The 19,509-nt window shown below is 38.2% G+C and overlaps 1 long non-coding RNA gene across 3 annotated transcripts in view; it reads left to right on the top strand.

The window, feature by feature from the left end:
* The window catches only part of LOC122334060, a 105,126-nt gene that overhangs the window by 6,126 nt on the left and 79,491 nt on the right, over positions 1–19,509 (top strand). The window contains exon 1 of one of the 3 annotated variants that reach the window (XR_006248717.1): positions 53–413. The exons of the other annotated variants lie outside the window; for them this stretch is intronic. This is a non-coding gene — a long non-coding RNA (uncharacterized LOC122334060). Of the gene's footprint in view, positions 1–52; positions 414–19,509 lie in introns of those variants that run through there. 3 annotated transcript variants of the gene reach the window in all.

The raw sequence follows: 19,509 nt of genomic DNA, 5'->3' as shown, positions 1-19,509 counted from the left end.
ACCTTTTGTTGGGCTGAAACGAGCAAGTAATTTACAAACTGCCCTTCCTTTGTGTGGGAGGCTAAAGGAAAAAAGAAATCAGTAGCTTTTAAAGCTAGGCCTCGCTGCGACTCCGCAGATAATGAAAGCCGTCTGTGTTGTGGGCTAGAGAGCATTTCAAAGGCAGGCCTGACTCAGGGTTACGCTGCTAAAAAACCTGCGTGTGTTTGTTTTGTGCGGAGAGCGGATCCAGTCTTCAACGGCGTACGGACGCGAAGGAGGACGCCCGCTTTCTGCTGGAAACCGTTATTAAACGCGTGGGAATCTAAGAGGACTTGAGCCGGCTTCCCTTCGCGGGAGACGTTCGAGTGGAAAGCCGCTACTTTTCTTTTTTTTTTTTCCCGTGCCGCTTCTTGGTGGAATATTGCCGGAAGGTGAGTCCCTTGGGATTTCTTCTCCCGATGATTCCCGCCGGTCCGCGCCGCGTCTGTGCCAAAATGTAAATGAGTTTTTTTTTTTTAAAGATGAGCAGTAATTTACGGCTGGGCGCGAGAGTGTGGTGTGCGTTCGCTTGGCTGTAGAGGGCAGAGCTGGTAACCTCTTACTTCAAGGGCTTTTAACACAGTCTGTCAAATCACAACTAAATATGTCGATGATTTGCACGATCGCGCGACTTCACTTTTGCTGATTATCTGTTAAACTAGAATGCTTAACGATTGTTATCGGAAAGTTTACTTCGGGTGTTGAGAGATCCGACACTCGGCTTCGTGGCTTCGATTGGAGAATGACTTCCAGCATAACCTTAAAGATTTTTTTTTTGTGGCCATCTTTGTGGAGTTTTGACTGGCAGTGCTTATTACATATTTATAACGAATTTATAACGGATTTTCTTTAAACGGCACCGAACAATGCTCGATGCATATGCACACCGCGCCGCGTTCATCTTATGCGTTTCATCTGCAGAAGTTTTCACTTACGCCTACTTTTATTCTAATTAGCCAAGTTTCAAAGCAGTAGTTTCGTTCTCGTGCCTCCATTAACAATAGACAAACCGCGGCGCATTCAAATGAGCCGGTGTATTGAAATGTCAAAATTTGCACTGGAACAAAAAACCGGGCAAAATTCAATCTGAGTCTGAATAGAATATTAAATAAAGCGACTCTCTACCGCCACCCAACCGTAAGCGTCGCCGGCGTCGGGACGCCCATGGGAGAGGAAGTCAGTCAGGCGAAGTGCATCATTTACTGCTCATTCTGTACATAATGCATTCTGGGATCATTCATGTGTGCATTATAGCAAGCATTATGCATCCTGTATTGATACAGGATTACAATGCCTCGCCTTTCCACGTTTAAAAACTTACTTTCTTGCTAAAACAAGTAAACAAAACAAACACGTTCGTAGAAATGCAACGGAAATCTACTGTATTTAATTAAAATAATCCTTTTTTTCAAATACTTTAAACCATGGGAAGAAAGTAATTCATTTATTAACTTTGTGTCAAAATTAATGCTTGTGGTGACAAGATTTGTACGTAACCGGAATATTCGTTTTTTACGATGTTTCAATTAAGTTTCGCGAAAACGTTTTAAATACGTTAAACTGCGGGAATGAAGTATTTAATGTATTTGTCGGTCGAATGAGTCGAAATGAATGCTCGTGGTTACTGACAGATTTGCACGTAACTGGGATGTTCTTTCTTTGCATTTGTTAAAAATGACGTTTCGGAAATGCGTTTTAAAATTCGTTAAACCATGGGAGGAAAGTGTTTGATATATTCGTTTACAAACTGAGCTGTGAGTCAAAATGAACACTTGTGGTGACCGACAGACTTGTAAGTAACCGTGATATTCTTTTTTTGACGAAGTTTAAATTACTTTTTAGAAATACGTGTCAGATACGTTAAACGGTAGAAAACCGTTACCAAACCGAGTTACGCTTCAACATTTATGCTTGCCGTAAGCGACCGACTTGGAATATTCCTGTTTGAATTGCGTTTCAAAAACGTCGAAAGTTTGAAGTAAAGCGTTTAATACGTTTTCTTTCATTATTAAAAACGATTGCGCGCTGTGACCGACGGACTTGTATTTATCTGGAATCATTTTTTCATAGATGCGTTTCAAAGACGTGTAAAGTCGGGCGTTTTACGTATTTTCCGCTGCTAAGAAGGCATTCCCCGCATGTGATTCGTCGGTGCGCTAATAAAAGCTGATAAATGAGCGACTCGTAACCCTTAATGTGTGTAATCATGTGTCACCCGTCTGTGTTTTACGCTACCAGCTGAGGTTTATCGGATAAATCTGTCTCAATTATGTGTCATGAACGCATCCCCCTCAGGGGCGTCGATACCAATGACTTAATGGGCTGTTAAAGGAGGGGGCTGCTCGGAGAGGGTGGGCGGTGCTGACCGCCAATTACAGCCCAATGAGCCGCGGCCGGTCAACTGCTGATGATCACAGACACTTCCCCAGGATTCAGAAGCTTACTAATGCTCCTGTGAAGTAGGCTCGTGTAATATCAGACTAATTATAACGGCTTGAAAGGAGGCAATTGTTGGAGCAAAGACAAAATGTTATAATGTGACGGCAATTAATACATTTTAGATGGGATTTACATTTGATGTAACGGCAAAGTGCACATCTTTAGTGAAATGTGTTTATTTTATTGCACGTTACACATTTGTCTATTTGCATCTGTAGATTTGTGTAGATTAGAAGAAATGTAATTTTGTGCGTTTTGCTATGCTGTTAGATTTTATGGTTTTGTCTATGCAGTTTCAGTTTGAGTTACTTTAGTGGTAAACAGAATATATATATAATAATAAATAATAAAATGCAATTTAATTTAATTAAAAAAAAAAAAAAAAAAAAAAAAAATATATATATATATATATATATATATATATATATATATATATATATATATATATATATATATATATATAAATTTTTTCAATTAGGATTTATTTAATGATTTTATTGTTTCATTACTACTTCCATAATATTTTTATTAATAACTTTTTTCTGTTTTTATTTTTTGTCTAGAATCTGGCTTTATCAAATCTTCGAATTTTATGCATAATAGTGAATTGGTACATATTTACAACAACAGCAGTGTTGTTTGCATATTTAAACATCACACACACACACACACACACACACACACACACACACACATATAAACAATGAAATAAAGCACAAATACTTCTAAACCCAAAGACAGTCTTTATTTTCATACAGAAAAACTAGTCCAAATGGACCGAAACGATCCGTGTCGATTTGCGGGAGCAATCAGAGAAGCCTGAGCGATTAGACTTAAATACAGGAACATTGATGTAGGACTAATCTGAGAGCACTTTGTCTCTCTCAAAGCTCTCCGGGCAAGGCGTCTCGAGCACCTACTTGCCTTAAAACCAGAAATTAAAACGATTTATAGACAAACCCCAGCGAAGAGGACCCTAACCCTATATTTAAGCCCAGAAGCAGCGCTTCCACCTGGAAAGCTGTAATTAATAGGGCCAAAGACCCACCGAAGTCTCACCTCTCCGTAATCTTCGAATGTAAATGAGGGTTTAGCGGCGATATTACCGGACGTCCGGGAGAAACTGCGGAATTAGGACCTCAATCTTGGTCTTTCAGGTTCGCCCGAGACGGGAAGCGCAGGGCCGGTGATAGCGAGCGGTTAGCAGGCCAATACACGTTTGCTACGGCAGCTTAATATTAAATGTACTCGGTTACAATATGTCTGCCTTGGCACAAAAAAAAACGGTCTATTCCAGTTCTGCAGCGGCGATGTGTCAAATACGATTCTGACCGACTTCGCTGTGACCAAGCAGTGTGGAGTTAAACACAAAGACGCGCCGGACCGAGGCTAGCGTGTGCTGAAGTGGACTTTCAAGGCGTTCAGATGAGTGAAAACTACATTCTCAATCTGACATCGGTCACGTTCTTAGTGCATGTTCCCGCTCTTAGTCTCTATCAGATTTCAGTGTGCGTTAAAAAAATGACTCTTTTTGGATGAAATGATAGATGAAAAGTCAACTTGTGTCCTTCATGATTTAGCTGATGACTGAAATAAAGTTTTTTTCTTTTAATGTTTAATGTAAAGTGACGTAGTTAACATCTATTTTGTTCATTAATACAGCAGTAATACATTTTTATATTTTATATTAAAATATTTTTATATTTGCTACCAGTAGTAGGGATATTTGGCTATATATATATATATATATATATATACACACACATATATACACACACACACACACACATATATATATATATATATATATATATATATATATGGTAATATTGTGAAATATCACTACTACTGGTAGCAAATATAAAAATTTGAAATATTACTGCAGTATAAATGAACAAAATAGCCAAGATAATAAAACAACAAACGGAAAATTGTGTGAAGTATTGCTGCCATTTAAAATAAAACTATTTTTATAGTAAAATCAGCAAAATGATAGAAAATACATTAAAAGCAATTGATTGCGACTGACAAAAAATGTAATCAAAATGAAAAATATTATAAAAATATTATAAAACATTTTAATCACATAAAATACATTTTTATGTGGATACGTTGTAAGATATAATTTATATCTGTGATCAAAGCTGAATTTCCAGCATCATTACTGTCACTTGATTTTTCAGAAATCATTCTAATATTGCTGCTCATTTATGATTATTAACAATAATGTTAATACATATTGTATATATATATATATATATATATATATATATATATATATATATATATATATATATTTCAGAAACTGTAATGCAATCTTTTGTGTTTTGATGAATAGAAGTATTCAAAGGAACTGCATTTATTTTAATTGTATGTTGTTTAGATCAAACCTCTAATAACACCTTTGCGTGTTATTGCGCATGTCTTTATAAAATGCTCTTATCTTGACTCTAGTGTAGCGTCGGTGATCTCTGCGGCTCCTCCTCCTTCAGGATCATCTTTATCCGTAGCAGCGCTGCTTTACAGTCTCTCAAAACAACATTTGCCTGCGTTCGTGAGCTCCGGATGACGCTATTATATAAAACATTCATTAAATATCAAAGGTCAGATGCTGCCTGTCTTACCACGATTGCTGTACGCCGCGACGTCTGTGGTTTTCCACGAAAATAAGGCATGTAATGTGCAATAATGAACATTTTTCTTGCAGCGTTTTTTAAGGGTTGCACTTTGCGCCCATTAAACGGTAGCACGCCGAGCGCAGCCGGCACGGGAAAACGTGCCAAAAGGCAAAATATCTGATAAACAGAAGTGCATTTATTGTGGCAGTTGTTAAATAATAATGTTGATTATAGGTTGGCTCAGCACAGATGCGGTAATTGTCCGTCGTCGAACGCGCTCCGCGGATGACAGCCACGAAATAACAGCCGGGAACAGCAAACGACATGCAATAAACGTCGGCTGGATCGGAGACGCTTTCGATTCCGATTCCCGACCTTTTCCGTAACGAGACCTATATAATTGTGAAATGTTTCAAAATTTCAAACCGGCGGTTCAAAGGAGCGTTGTCGCGTGGAACTGTAACGTTTTTTGTGCAAATAAAACAATGGACAAATGAAATTGTAACGTAGTGGAATTACGGTAAAGCTGATGGCATGATTACGGTAACGTGAAAAAAGACCAATCGCATAAACAAACAAACAAATAAACATGCGCCCCCCCGCACACGCCCACGAATCAGATCAAATAAATAATAATAATAAAAAAAATCGAAACAGCTACAATTATCCGATTATTGTTTATATAATATACTGTGCGAACGCAATTAAAATATATTGTATAATAAGATATTATTTTCCCAGTATAGGTTGGTGTTAAAAAAGTATGGAATGTTATCAAAGTAAAATACTGATTCAGAAAGCATTTTTTAACACTTTTTAACACAAGAATATTAAAATACTAATTGCGATATTTGTAGCATTTACCTGGCAGTCTTATCTGCATGAATACATAACTAGACCTAAACTGAAGCCCATAGGTGTATGTGTTACTCTGTAGTTTGTTGGCTGAAGTGAAATCAAGTGCAATTGCGGTATTTTACTGTAGGAGCACCTCGTTGCTCTTTTATCATTACAGGACACATACCTGTTATGAAATGTTTTTACAGGTTTATTAGGGGTTTCTCTGTTTCTGCTGAGATGCTGCGTGTCCAATCAGATTAGAGGTTTTAGATAACTCTCTTGGAATGTTTATTCTGATTGGTCAAGCACAATATTCTTCAAGTCTAGTATATATTTGTCGGTTGTCTGTATTTTGGTTGTGGTCGGCTCATCCGGAGACGAAACAGTGGATCAGCAGCTCAGAACATTTCATATAGACCTAGAATATTCATAGAGTTATCACACATTTTGATCAGGATCTGTTGAAGGTACTGTCTTTATAGATCATAAAAGTTATTATATTATATTATACATGTTAAGGTTATTTTATATATTGCATACAGTTGTGTTTTCATGGTTAATTATAATGTGATATGTCGTTCATATATATATATATATATATATATATATATATATATATATAGTTGAGTAAACATCACATCACATTACAAAACATCATTTATTTATTTAATTAAAATTATTACACGTGTGCTGCTTCTTTTGATAATTTATTATTGAATAGAAAGTTCAAACAGCATTTATAAAAATATAATTTTAATTCATGGCAACCTACAGTGTTAAAGCAATCAAAAATGTCTCTTTTATTCAATTCTAAAATAAAAGTTAGAAATCATGTTCATAAGTTACATTTTGCAAAAATACAAATATTGTCTTCTCTGCTTCCAAAAAAAAAAAAATTAACAAAAGAAAACGGACAAACAAACAAAACAACAGGAAAAACCAAACAAATAAAACAAAACAAAACAAAAAAAACAAACCTAAACAAAAAACAAACTACAACAGAATAAAACAAAACAAAACAAAACAAAACATTAATGGTCTTAAAAAAAGGCTTTGTTGATCTATCTATCTATCTATCTATCTATCTATCTATCTATCTATCTATCTATCTATCTATCTATCTATCTATCTATCTATCTATCTATCTATCTATCTATCTATCTATCTATCTATCTGTCTGTAACATCTATCTATCTATCTATCTATCTATCTATCTATCTATCTTTTTCCTGAATCGGAGTGAAACGTGACCTGCTCCTGTTTTTCTCTCCTCTATCCCTCGTTGTCTGCGAGTGCAATAATACACTTATAATACAGCTGCAGTAAAGTAGGCATCAATACCGAGTCCACTCAGAGCGCTCTCTTGTTTCTCTTCACGGGTAATTTGGTGTCTATCCGTCTGGCCTCTCTCAGAGCCATTTTCCCTGCAGTAAGCACTCTTCAGCCAGCGCCGCCCTCCCCAAACACATATATAATTGCACATCTTTCACCAATTAATGTCAAGCCTCTATCAGCATGTGATTGAAATGAAAGGCGGCCGGGAACGGGATCGATCCGCTCCTTTAAATGGACTGCACCAATCAGACAGTCAATTACCGAATCAAGCCATTGGCCGCTTCGGCCGAGAGGAAGCGTCACTCTCTCTGACTGCAAACGCTAGCTAAATATGCCAAAAAAATGCTTTATGCAATGATAAACAGCTCCAGTCATTTTCTTAAAAACAAAAGAGTTTTCCGGTTGTTTTGCATCATATTTAGTTGAAATCTGCAAAGCGGCATTATGTCATTAAATAACAGAAGACGGCTTTTATTTGTCGACACACTGAAGGCTTTGATCTTCTCTTTTTATCACAGAAAACGCTGTCAGTTGTTAGCATACCTCACAGATTCACCCCCGTGAATGCAGATAGGCATATAACAGTAAAGTTTATTGCGTGAAAGTGCTTTTAAAATAAAGCAAACGAATTTGAACTCATTTTGAGAAAGGGGCCTTTAAAAATATGTGTTCGGATTCACCTTCGCAGGCAATAAACACTCAAACAAGGAAGCAAAATCTCTAAATTAGCCAGGTTTTTCTTATCATGCCTTGCTTTAATTATGAGTATATGAGCAATTATTAATTCCAGACCTATGATATCGTCTATAGTATATATCTCCTCCATAAATCTTGTGACTGCACATATTCCTGTGATGGTCCGGACACAAACGCAGGACTGTCAGGGCTGTATTTTCTAATTAGTGAAGCTGAGTAATTAGCCATGATGCATATTAGTATGGAGGCAGTGCCCCCTACAGTATAGACTAGAAGAAGTGTCTGCCGTATCTAGTATACGTAATGAATCTGATACAACATTGAAGCCTTTATATGTTATTATCTTGATTTATTCATAACCTCCGAGCCGTCGGATTAAACACGACTAATTATAAAAAACAGAACATCAGTGCTATGCATAGTATAATATGTGTTTTATTCATTTATTTGGTAAAAAAACATTAAAATGGTACATTGAAATAAATGACAGCTTTTGAATAACAGTAGAATTGATATTTTTGTAGAGATGTTATGCATAAAATCCATATTGTACAGTAATGTCAAACTGAATGTAATAAATGTTGAATAGTTTTAGTCTACAGTTAGGGTTCCCCACAAAAGAAGCTTGTTCTTGTTCAGGCGACAGTTAATGATGTTTGCTCGTAATTGCTCTGGCTCGTAATCGCATCTCATCGGCGACGGGCTCCGCTCTGCTCATCTGCTGCAGATAAGATGAGCTTTTACTCCAATAGATGGCAACAAAACACTAGCCTGCAGTCAGACTCGACCTATAGCTCTGCAGAACACCAGGAAACCATACCTACGGTAATCACATCAAACAATTCCCTCGGCGCACGCGCTTCGTTAGAAGAGACAGGCCGAAATCGATCTCGCGATAATCCTCGACGGAGATAAAGCTCCAAAAAACGCGCCTGCCCCGCGATTCGCCGAAAATGTTTGCATTCTCGATGCTTGATTTACCACGAACGGCGGAAAGGCACAAATGTCAGGTGCGCTCGAAACGATTATCGCAGAATCGCTGATAAAAATGTTTGTTAATGCAATATTTTCTTTTTTTGTTGGAGAAACGCAGGGTAAAAACGCCCCCCCGTTCATCTCCACAAATGTTTTCTTTTCTCCCCGCGGCTACTTTTGTCTTTAATTCGTCTCTTTTCTCTCTTTTGCAGAAGTGTCTAATGTAATTGAACTCTAATGCATTAGGGATGGTGATTGAAATGCCAAGGACACGTATAATTTCCCTCTTTGTGCTCTCGGCCCCTGCGAGTGCTCTCTCTTGCTCTCGCACCCGGGGCCCCTCTACCTTACGGCACCGCTGACAATCAGCCCTCGTCGGTGTAATTAAATGATGGTTTATAAAGTGTGAGAAGCCACTATGACCAAAAGCAAATAGGTGCTTATCGGCGAGCTGCTGAACAACCCTAATTTTCTCCAGTGGCAATTTCCATCTGTTATCTGGGGCCCGGAATCGGCCCCTTTTAGCCCTGCACTCTGTTTCTCGATAGCGAGCGCTCGCTCCCCGCTGCTGTGTGTGTTTTTTTCTGAAATATACACACATTTTGCCTTTGACAGAATGACATTTTAACAGCAACGTACACTTGTCTTCACTTCCCTCGGCGGAGTGACATTTCAAAGACGAGGAAAATGAAATATTTTGAGGATGGGCAATTATCTGTGTGTGTGTGTGTGTGTGTGTGTGTGTGTTTTTATGCGTTTTGTTTGTTTGTTGACATGCAAGAATCATCTGCTGTAGGGATAACGGGCCCAGAATGATAACAGATTTCGGCAAATTTATAGCACCATAATTGTATTTTACTAGAAAAATGTCAATATTGAATATCATTTCTGGATATTGTTCAGAATAATGTAAACGTGGCAAATGAATAATGTACCAAAATGCATTGTAAGAATATATAACACCAAAATTGAGTGTTGATGCATTAATATGATTGCATTAATTTTGCACCTAATAATGCGTGCAATAATTAGACATGATTTTGGTAAAATACCAAGTTTATGTTACCAAACTTGTATTTTACTGGAAACATGTTGGTATGTTAATAAAGTATATATTTAGGTATTTTTTAGGATATTGTTTAGAATAATATAAACATACCAAATACATAATTATAATACCAATGCATTTATTAAGTGTCGATTCATTAATATGTATGACATGATTTTATATGAATAGATTTTGGTAAAACGATACTTGTATAAAATTATAATAACAGCATTGTTAAATGCTGATGCATTAATATATAAAATGTTTAAATATGCAAAGGTTGCATTGCATGGATTACTTCAGGTAACGTTGTTTATAACATCATAACCTTTATTTAAACTAATAATGGCAATAATGCCTTTTTTGTTACATGTTGATATGCTAATATGCAATATGTTTACATATTTGGTTTCATTTTGCACTTAATAATTCATGCAAAAATAGTATGATGTGAATTGTTGGTGATTTATTTCAAATTATAATACCAAAATAATTTTTTTTTAATGTAGATATATTAATATATAAGAAATATGTAAATATCCGGATAATGCATTTAAGAATCACGCCATGAACCGTTTTATTTTTGACATCATCTTTCAAAGCTGATATACAGTTTGTAACAATACACCAAAATATATATATATATACCAAAACTGTAATTCGTGTCATTTTTGCACCTCCCTGTGATCTAAAATATCATTTTCATCAACTAAAGCTATATATTTTTATGCATTTTCTTGTGCGGAATTTTTCTCGCTGCAATAATATCTGTAACTCGGATACGGTAAGCTTATAATAGACTCTCCTTGCTGCTCAGAGGGTAAAAACAGTAATATTGTAAGAATATTAGAGCTCACGGTCTGGGTTAAATTACAGCTGCTTTTGAAATGGCTAACTTTTTTTTTCCCGTAATCTTCAAATGTTTTATGGAATAATAGAAGACATCATTCAACCTCTCAAGTTTTTGCACTTTGAAAAGAATCAGCCGGCTCGTAGTATTGGAACACAAAAGCCTAACCGCATTATCTCTGTGAAAGAGGCCGCTTGCTGCAATGATTTGATTGAATTAAAGGGGAAAAAAAAGTAGCAGCAGCATGCTTTTTAAGGACATATTGATGGAAGGCTATCATTTTTGCCAATTAACGTGTGTCTTAAAGAAAAAAAATTGATTATAGATAGACCCACACCCTCCCGAAAGTATATCCGTGCACCTCTATCAAGATGCGCTCTCTGATTATTAAAGAAACACGTGAAATCTCAAATCAAGATTGAGTGAGACACTTCAGCCCCAAATCCTCTTAACCAGATTATTAGCTCTTTATGATGGCGCACAATGGCGAGTGTGTCAGAGAAAAGCAACCTGAAATTATCAGCCCCGATGAAAATGAGTCCAGCCCATGTCTGATGATTCGAGAGCGTGTTCATTTATCGCTGACATCAGCTACGTTTTCACCAAATACTCGATCTGGATGTTAAAACCGATGGCGGACGAATGCTGAAATATCGATTAAAAATTAATTCGAGCGTGCAAGCTTCGTTGTAAGGACGTTCTGATTTTTATAACGGCGTTAAACATCGGCGAAATGATAAGTTAAGGGCTTTTACGAACAGAAATAGACCATAATAGAGTGTCTCCATTCGGTGTGTGTGTGTTAAGATGTGATATAGAAGCTGAATTCTTACCCTACAGGTGAAGGGCATCAACGTCGAGCGAGGTGTTCAACACACTGAGTGTATGAAAACCATGACCTCACAGAGGCCACGGCACACACACACACACACACACACACACACACACACACACACACACACACACACACACACACACACACACACACACACACACACACACACACACACACACACACACACACACACACACACACACACGCTCGCACATGCATGAGATCTCTTTTCAAAGGCTTATCACAGACCGCATTCACTAAACACACACATTCAAAGCTGTGATAACTTCTGCGAGCGCTTTCAATGAGCATCCGATACTTAAACGTTACGTTATATTATGCAAGTGAAACAAAGAAAAACAAACGCTGTTAAAAATGCATTGAAACTGAAATTATTGCGTGCTCCTGATACAGATGATCTTTATATCGCGTTGCATTTTCAAATTTAAAATATGACTTTTATAATGTTTGAGAATTTGAAATCACTTAAAGCATTTTGGTACATTTATTAACAATGTTTTAGTATTTTTTGCCATGAATTATATAATCACCTTAGATAGTCAAACATGAATATTGCATTTCCAGTTATGCATTTATATAATAATAAACCCATTAATTGCTTCGGAATTATTGATGTGAATTATATATAATGTTAAGACAATTATGTTCATTTAAACATGTTGATACAATTTAAACGAATATATAAATTCTTCTTTTTAATTTAATCAACTAACGCGAGCTTTAGCGAAACTAGCTCAAAACAATATGCCATTGTCTAAATCTAAAAGCCCAAAACCAAAAACATTTTCACCGCATTCACTGCATATTTTGCCCAACTTTAGCGTGGCGAATGCTTCTCAGCCACAACGGGCAACTTGATTAATTCACGTTAGCCACCGAGTCGTATTTCTGTGTTTTTGGCATTAATATAGACGTAGAATGGATTGTTGGTTAATTTGGTAGATTGCTAAATGAAACCATTTTTTTTTTGCATGGAATTCGGTTCAGGGATCCAGCTGCAAAAAAAATTAATAAAGGCTTGTTTAAATCAGCTCTGCATTATACCTTACTCTGTGTGTGTGTGTGATCCATTCATTTTCATAAACCGGTTGGAGATAAGGTTAGCGCCTTCCTCCAAATTTACACCCCACCCCCGTTTGGCTGGATCTGAGAGGGTTGATTTCCTCCCTCAGCCTTGCTCCCATTATTGGGACATCATGTGGGCTGAGCCTCGTCTTTCCCCGCTGGAGCAGAAAGGGGCTGATCGACCGTTTGTTTTTGGCACGGGAGGTTAGTCCGACACTTGACTGCTGTCCCAGAGGTGCTTTCAACCTAACGAGAGAGTATCTGTTTCCCCCGGATCAGTCGCTGTCTTAACTCGACATCCTCCGCCATCTGCTCGGGGTTTAACGCTCAACTAGCGTCAAATCCTGATGTTTGCACAGAGCCTGATCCCGGGACCTCGAGGACGGCGATCCCATAGTCCTCTCCTCTCAGATCCAATCCGCTGATTAATCGCTTAATCTGTGTTGCAAACACAGGAACTCCCGGAAAAAAACACAACACGCGGCTGAAGCCTTCAATGGCACGATTGGTATCGTGACAATACTCCATTGTTCACATAATCGCAAACTCTCTCATCGGTGGCTAGCTAATTACATCAAGTTTCTCCGAGAAGTAACAAAAAAAACCTCGCCGGCATAAAATTTCCAGCCTTTTCCTCTCATTAACCGCAAGCTGCTTCCAGTAATCTGTATTTCACGGAGAAAGGAGGCTTGAAAACAAACTGACGCTCAGATTTCAGGCCGCGGAGTCAAATTCCTCCGCACATTTTCGCCTGCTACACGCTATTAGCTTTGCTAGCATCAGACGGACCGAGGCTTTTAAGCTCTCACCTCGCCGTTCGAGGCTCAGCCACCTTAAAAGACGCACTTCAGAGAAATTAAAAAGTCAAAAAGTGAGGCGTCGGGAAGCATGAAAGCGCACAACGTGTGTTTAGCGACGCTAAGTGCTTCCGCTCGCTGCTCGTGTACTGTATTATCTCGGACGATTGTTTCTCCTCCGTGACTGATCCCGTCCTGGGAATAAACGTAGATCCGGCGTGGCAAAGGTTACTCACCTCCTTCTGATCGCCTCTACCTTTCTGGCATTTGCGGAAGGCTTCGCGTCGAGGCGTGTGTGCCTTCGAGAGGACCGGAAAAAGTAAAGCGGCTACGCGGTGAGCGAGAGGCTAATAGGGTTAATTGTTATGTAAAAAGTGCCACGGTCAACTGCGGGCCCCCCTTCTCCCTTCGTGTCCCAGAGGGGAATTCAAGCCCAGATGGCATTTTCCTGGAGGCTGTGACCCACAAGAGGCTAGCGCCCACAAAGAACAAGGTGCATCGCCTCCGTCTAATTAATTTACTATTATAGCACCTGTTTCCGAATAGATAGGCCGGGGAAGAGAAGCGCTCCCCAGACGCAGCGGTGGGGCTTGTGGTAAATGGGGTTTGAGCTGATTATATTAAGCTGATGCTTTGATCATCTCAAGGCGTTAAAATGGAAATATGTTTTGGCTGGCTGTGGGCCGCCGCGAGAGGGGAGCGGCGCAGGGACGCGGCTGATTAGTTTTGACGGTGGAATCGCACAAGGCCTCTCGCTCTAAATAAGAATATCCCATTTTTAAGCCTCGCCGCGCCAGAGATGCTACTTTTTCCAATCACTTTCCGCGCTCGGATCGGGCTTGTCGCAGCGTTTCGGCCTTCAGGAGCGGCGTGCGAAATCTGCACACGCAGAAACGCACAGATTTGGTCTGATTTAACAGCGTTTGACACTTCTTTTGCTTGTTACGAGTTCGTTTACCGTTTTTTTTTTCTAGGAAATTGATTGCGCTTTTAGCTACCGATAAAAGTAAACCCTTCATTTAAACACAAAATGACTGAATTTTGTTTGACAGGAATGTTTGTGTTCAACGTTGATGAAAACAATACGAAAATTAGGCGCATCATGGTAATAATGTAACAATTTTAATTGGACACTTATTTTAGCGAATATAACATCATGGTGAAAATTCAGCAATTTTTATTTAAAATGGTGTTTAATTTAAAAATTGAATTTGGGTTTGCTTAATGCATCATTTTAGTAAACTTTATGTATTATGCTTTAAGCTATAAATTAGTCTAGTCTAAAAAAATGACTGACAAAAATGTTAATTTAAAAGACTAAAATTTTGCACAATCGATCAATCAATATAATAATATATGAAATACAATCTATTTAAGTGGCTTAATTTTTTTATTACATAACTTGATAATTCTTAATAAAGCTACCAATATGTGTCTACTCTCCATTTAACAGCAAACCTAAGTGTTTGACAGATGTTTAATTTTGCTTATTGCGTTATTTCATATATTTCATACATATATCATGTTATTTTACAGCTTTGTTTAAATGTTGATACTTAAATTAATATATGAAAAGTAATTATGTTGACTAGCTATTTTCTTCATTTGATACCTTTTCAGTCACTTAAGTAAACTTAAAGGGTATTTTTGTCAAAAAACAACCATTATCATATTTTATATTGCTAAACACATTACTTGCATCAAAATAATTGATGTGTCTCAGAAGGATATCGTATGTTATTAAGATGATGCCTGAAGACAGATTAAAAAAGTAGATTTTGGGAACATTTGGTAAGTCCCTGAAAAAAGCCTTGCATTTGTTAAATGTTGATACATGTTTAAATTATTGTGAATTTTGTGTAAAATTGCTACATTTTTCAGTTTTCAGCAACCGAAGTTGGCATTTAGCAAAACTGACTGAAATTAATACGAAATTGATATAACATGATAGCATTACAATTTAAAGGGATAAACTACTAAATACAAAATGTATACTTTCAGGATATTTTCATCAAATGACCAAAATGAACACGTTTTAGCGTTTTTAAATCCATTCTGCAGATTTTACCTCAGTATAGCACAAAAAAAAAAGGTTTCAGGCGACTTTATTAAGCCGTTATGCCGAATCATCCAATCGTTTAATCAGTGCTCACTAATACGTATAGAATGACTTTAGTGCGATATTTGGTTTGGCGTTAATATGTTTTCGCATCGATCGCCGTTTCATCTCTGCGCACTGATGTGACGGCCTATAATGGCCCTCCTCAAGTTACGCTAATCCAACTCAAATATTGGTCAAATAAGCACGAGACTTTAAATGCGGTTTGGCGAGGCGGTCGAGAAAAAGGGGGGCTCGCTGGGTCTGTGGCAGGTGGGGGTTGGTGAAATGAAGCATCAATGATGGAATAATAGCTGATGAAATGGAAGCCCTGCTCCAAAACACTGGCACTCAGTAAATGGATTTAGGGAATATGCTAATCTCGCCTTCACTCGCACTTTATTCATTTCCGCCCCGGTGCCCCTTAAGGATTAACATAATTTATCACCTGAGAAACACCACAAAACAATTTTGCTTGTGTAGTAAAAAAATAATAATAATGGTACATCGACATCGGCACGGTGAGAAGATACCATTGGAGTAAGTTTGGAAATCCCTCTTCCTCGAGGAGCGATATGATATATGATTCAGGGCAGCTGAGGTCATGATAGCGCTAATCTAATTTGACAGTTGTGAATAACGTTAGCGATTAATTGATGTAGGTCAAGGCCGCGGAGCACGGCGTGTTATTTATCATCGATGTTTGCCTCAGGCTTTGCAGAAGCAGACAGGTTGGACATGTTAGCCGCTTATGGCTGTGAAACAGAGCGGTGCAAATGTTTGTGCACCCGTCCTGAAAAGAGCTTCACAGATATCACTGATTAAATGAGTTAATCCTGACTGCCGACAGGTTCGCTCTGTATTATTATATGATTCCCCAAATTTCTAATGTACAAAGACATGACATGTATTTTTGTGTTTATTTAGCCCCATATATTTTGTGCATGATTCAGCGGTTTAGGTTATTCTGTTGAGAGTGGAGATTATTCTCAGAAAACATCGATAGTTCTGGCTAAAATTTGTAAAAATGTCTTCGGGAAAGCTTGCTGAATAACATCTCCGGCTTACAATATCAGACTCATAACCTTCATAAACACTGAGGCACAACCGTAGGGTACACGTCCACCTAATATTCTCATTAGTAGTCAACAAATTTGGATTCATCATCATTCCTACATTGGTCTTGCAACGTATTAATAGTTGGTTTTGTTAGTAGATTTAACACATTGTGCATTCAATTTGGAATTAATCTACTAAAATATGAATATCAGTTTTATCAGTTTTTTTTTAAATATTGTTGTGTTTTGCGCCAACCCTGTTGCATTCAGATGTTTGGAGGGTTGAATGTTAAAGGTTTGAAGATCTGTGAAAGATGAAGGATAAAATCATTTATTATTACGCACAATTTACAGTGTACTTGCACAAAGAAGTGCTGAGTAATATAAAGTAACTATTTAGGGCTTAAGGTAGGGTATATAAAACAGCAAAAATTAAAAGTGCTACAAACGTTACCAAAGATGGTCCAAGAATAATATTTCCAGGGAAAAAAAAGGCACATGCTGTATTTCCATAAAGTATTTGATACAAAACTGTATATTGAAAGGTCTAGGGTTTCATTTCAGTAAAATAAAAAGTGGTAGAACCCAAATAATCAATTAAAATGTAATTGTGATTGATGCAACCCGGATCAAATCAGACGAAAAAAGAAAAATGAATAAATAACGGTTTTGTTTGTTTTAAAATTGTGACATCAATTAATTTGCCTAAAACCTAATTCAATGCATTTACTAATTACTTAATGTTTTTCGCGAATACATTTTTGACTAACCAAGAGTCATGACAACACAAAGAGAGCACCATTTCCTCAAACTCACCTTTTAATATTTCGTATTATGCCTCTTTATTTTTTTACTCACAAAATATTATGGTTATGCTTTAAAGATGATGCTTTTACAATGCAATAGTACAGCCTATGCACTCCAGGTTTAGCTGCTTTACAATTTTACAAGTTTACCGTTTATTTATTACAGCAAACGCCCGGTCGGTATTAACACTGAAACTTCTGACCTGCTTAGATTTGCTTGGAGCCTGTCGGTTTCATTGACTGGAGCAACGTCGCAACGTCTTTAACAGCGAGTACCGTATGTTGTGATTGCTCGCATACATCCCGAAACGCCATGTTTTTCTTGGCACGGTTCTCTAATTTGGCGTCAAAAGGAGGGCGAGAGAATTAGACTTGCTCCTCTGCACACCCTATCTTACAAGCCACGGGAGCCGAGTACCTCAACGTTCGCTTTTCCAATTTCTCCGTCTATGCGTTTGGAAATCAGCTCCGGCGGTGATTACAGTCTAAAGGTTTCCTCACTTACCTTGCTGTGAACAATGAGTTTGCGGTGAATAGGTGGTATTCACATGGTTAGGCTTTAATGGTCTTCCAGGTTGATATGTCGGGGTTTGGGGGGGGGCCAAGCAGGAATATCTCTGACGCGTCCACGCTCTGAAACGCATAGAAATGAACGCGTCGGTGCCGGAGGCTCGATAATGACAGGTTTCGTAGCTTTAATCTGCCACAGCAGATGGTTACAGTAACCTGCATTGGTGAGACAGTGCTTATGAATAATGAAAATATGGAGTTCCTGCTCTAAATAAAGTATTTAGCGCAGGATCTGAAGCATGAGAAAAAGAGCGGGGTGGGGATGAAGGCTAAATGAGCGTGAACCACATGGCTATTGTTAAACCCGCGAATGTTATTAAATATTACACTTCAATTGGCGCATTAACACTTCAGGAGTCATATTAGCTACGCTTATATCGCAACTTCCTTCGGATAGTGTACTCTCGAGCCGCTTTGTGGCTGTTTTTAATTGGATATATTGTTGATAAGCGTCATTTCGGCCGTGTAAGAGCGCGGTTTGGTCGCGGTCCAGCACGTCTGTCGTCTATGATATGTCCGTGCTTATCTTATTTACTGCGATTAGACGTCTCAGCGCCGTCCGTCGAACTCTTGAAAGTGGCTAATGCTCATTACCCAAAGTCCGATTTCTCCTCTTCTCGCGTTTTTTGTCCAAAGAAGATTAGAACCAAAAATCTTGACTGCTGTTCGCGAGGCTATTAATGTGCTTTGGGTAATTGAACAAGTCCAGAGATGTTTTATGTGGGATGTGTTTTACCACAATATCATCAGCTTGGCAGTGTTTACATTCAGTAATAACAAGTTCTATCATTCAGGGACCAGCAAATTCACGAGCAATTCGGATTTCCCGTAATCTGCTCCCCCCCCCGGTACGTATTTGTATAGAAAACACAAGATTCCGTCTCTCTGTAATTGCCTTTTTTAATTCCGTGCGGCCCATCAAGCCAAGATTGGAAATATCCTGGGTTTTTTTTGGGGGGGGGGGCGTCTTGGGACTGTGACAGCAAAGATTTGTGGAAGCTTGAGATTGTCTGCAAGAACTTGCCTGAAAGAACTGGTGCTGGCTGGCCTGCAGAGCCATGATAAAACGTAAAAAAATGAAACATCTCAGTTTCAACCAGCTTGTGTTAATAGATGGTGTACCAGAGACAGTGCTCAGATGCTAAGCTAATCTTCGGCTGGTTATCCGTAGGCGCCGTTGGGACCGTGCCATGGCGGACTAGTTGACTTTAAAAGCAAACTTTGACTTTTCTTTTAGTTTCTCTCTTCTCACAAACTCTGAGCTCAAGATGCTGGAAAGCATAGCTTTGATTTGCCATGTAATTTTCCACTGCTAGAAGTCTAGTGCGGAGCACAATACGACGGCGGTTTCCTCAGTGGAGAGCTAGAGGACAATCGCTAGACTTCAGATTTTTGAAAAAGACCAGTTTTTGGCCTGCATTTCATCAACTAGTCAAC

Source organism: Puntigrus tetrazona, unplaced genomic scaffold (assembly GCF_018831695.1).
Source record: "Puntigrus tetrazona isolate hp1 unplaced genomic scaffold, ASM1883169v1 S000000472, whole genome shotgun sequence".
Taxonomy (NCBI): Eukaryota; Metazoa; Chordata; class Actinopteri; order Cypriniformes; family Cyprinidae; genus Puntigrus; species Puntigrus tetrazona.
The sequence above is the reverse complement of the archived record's forward strand: the minus strand, read 5'-3'. Positions and strand labels throughout refer to the sequence as shown.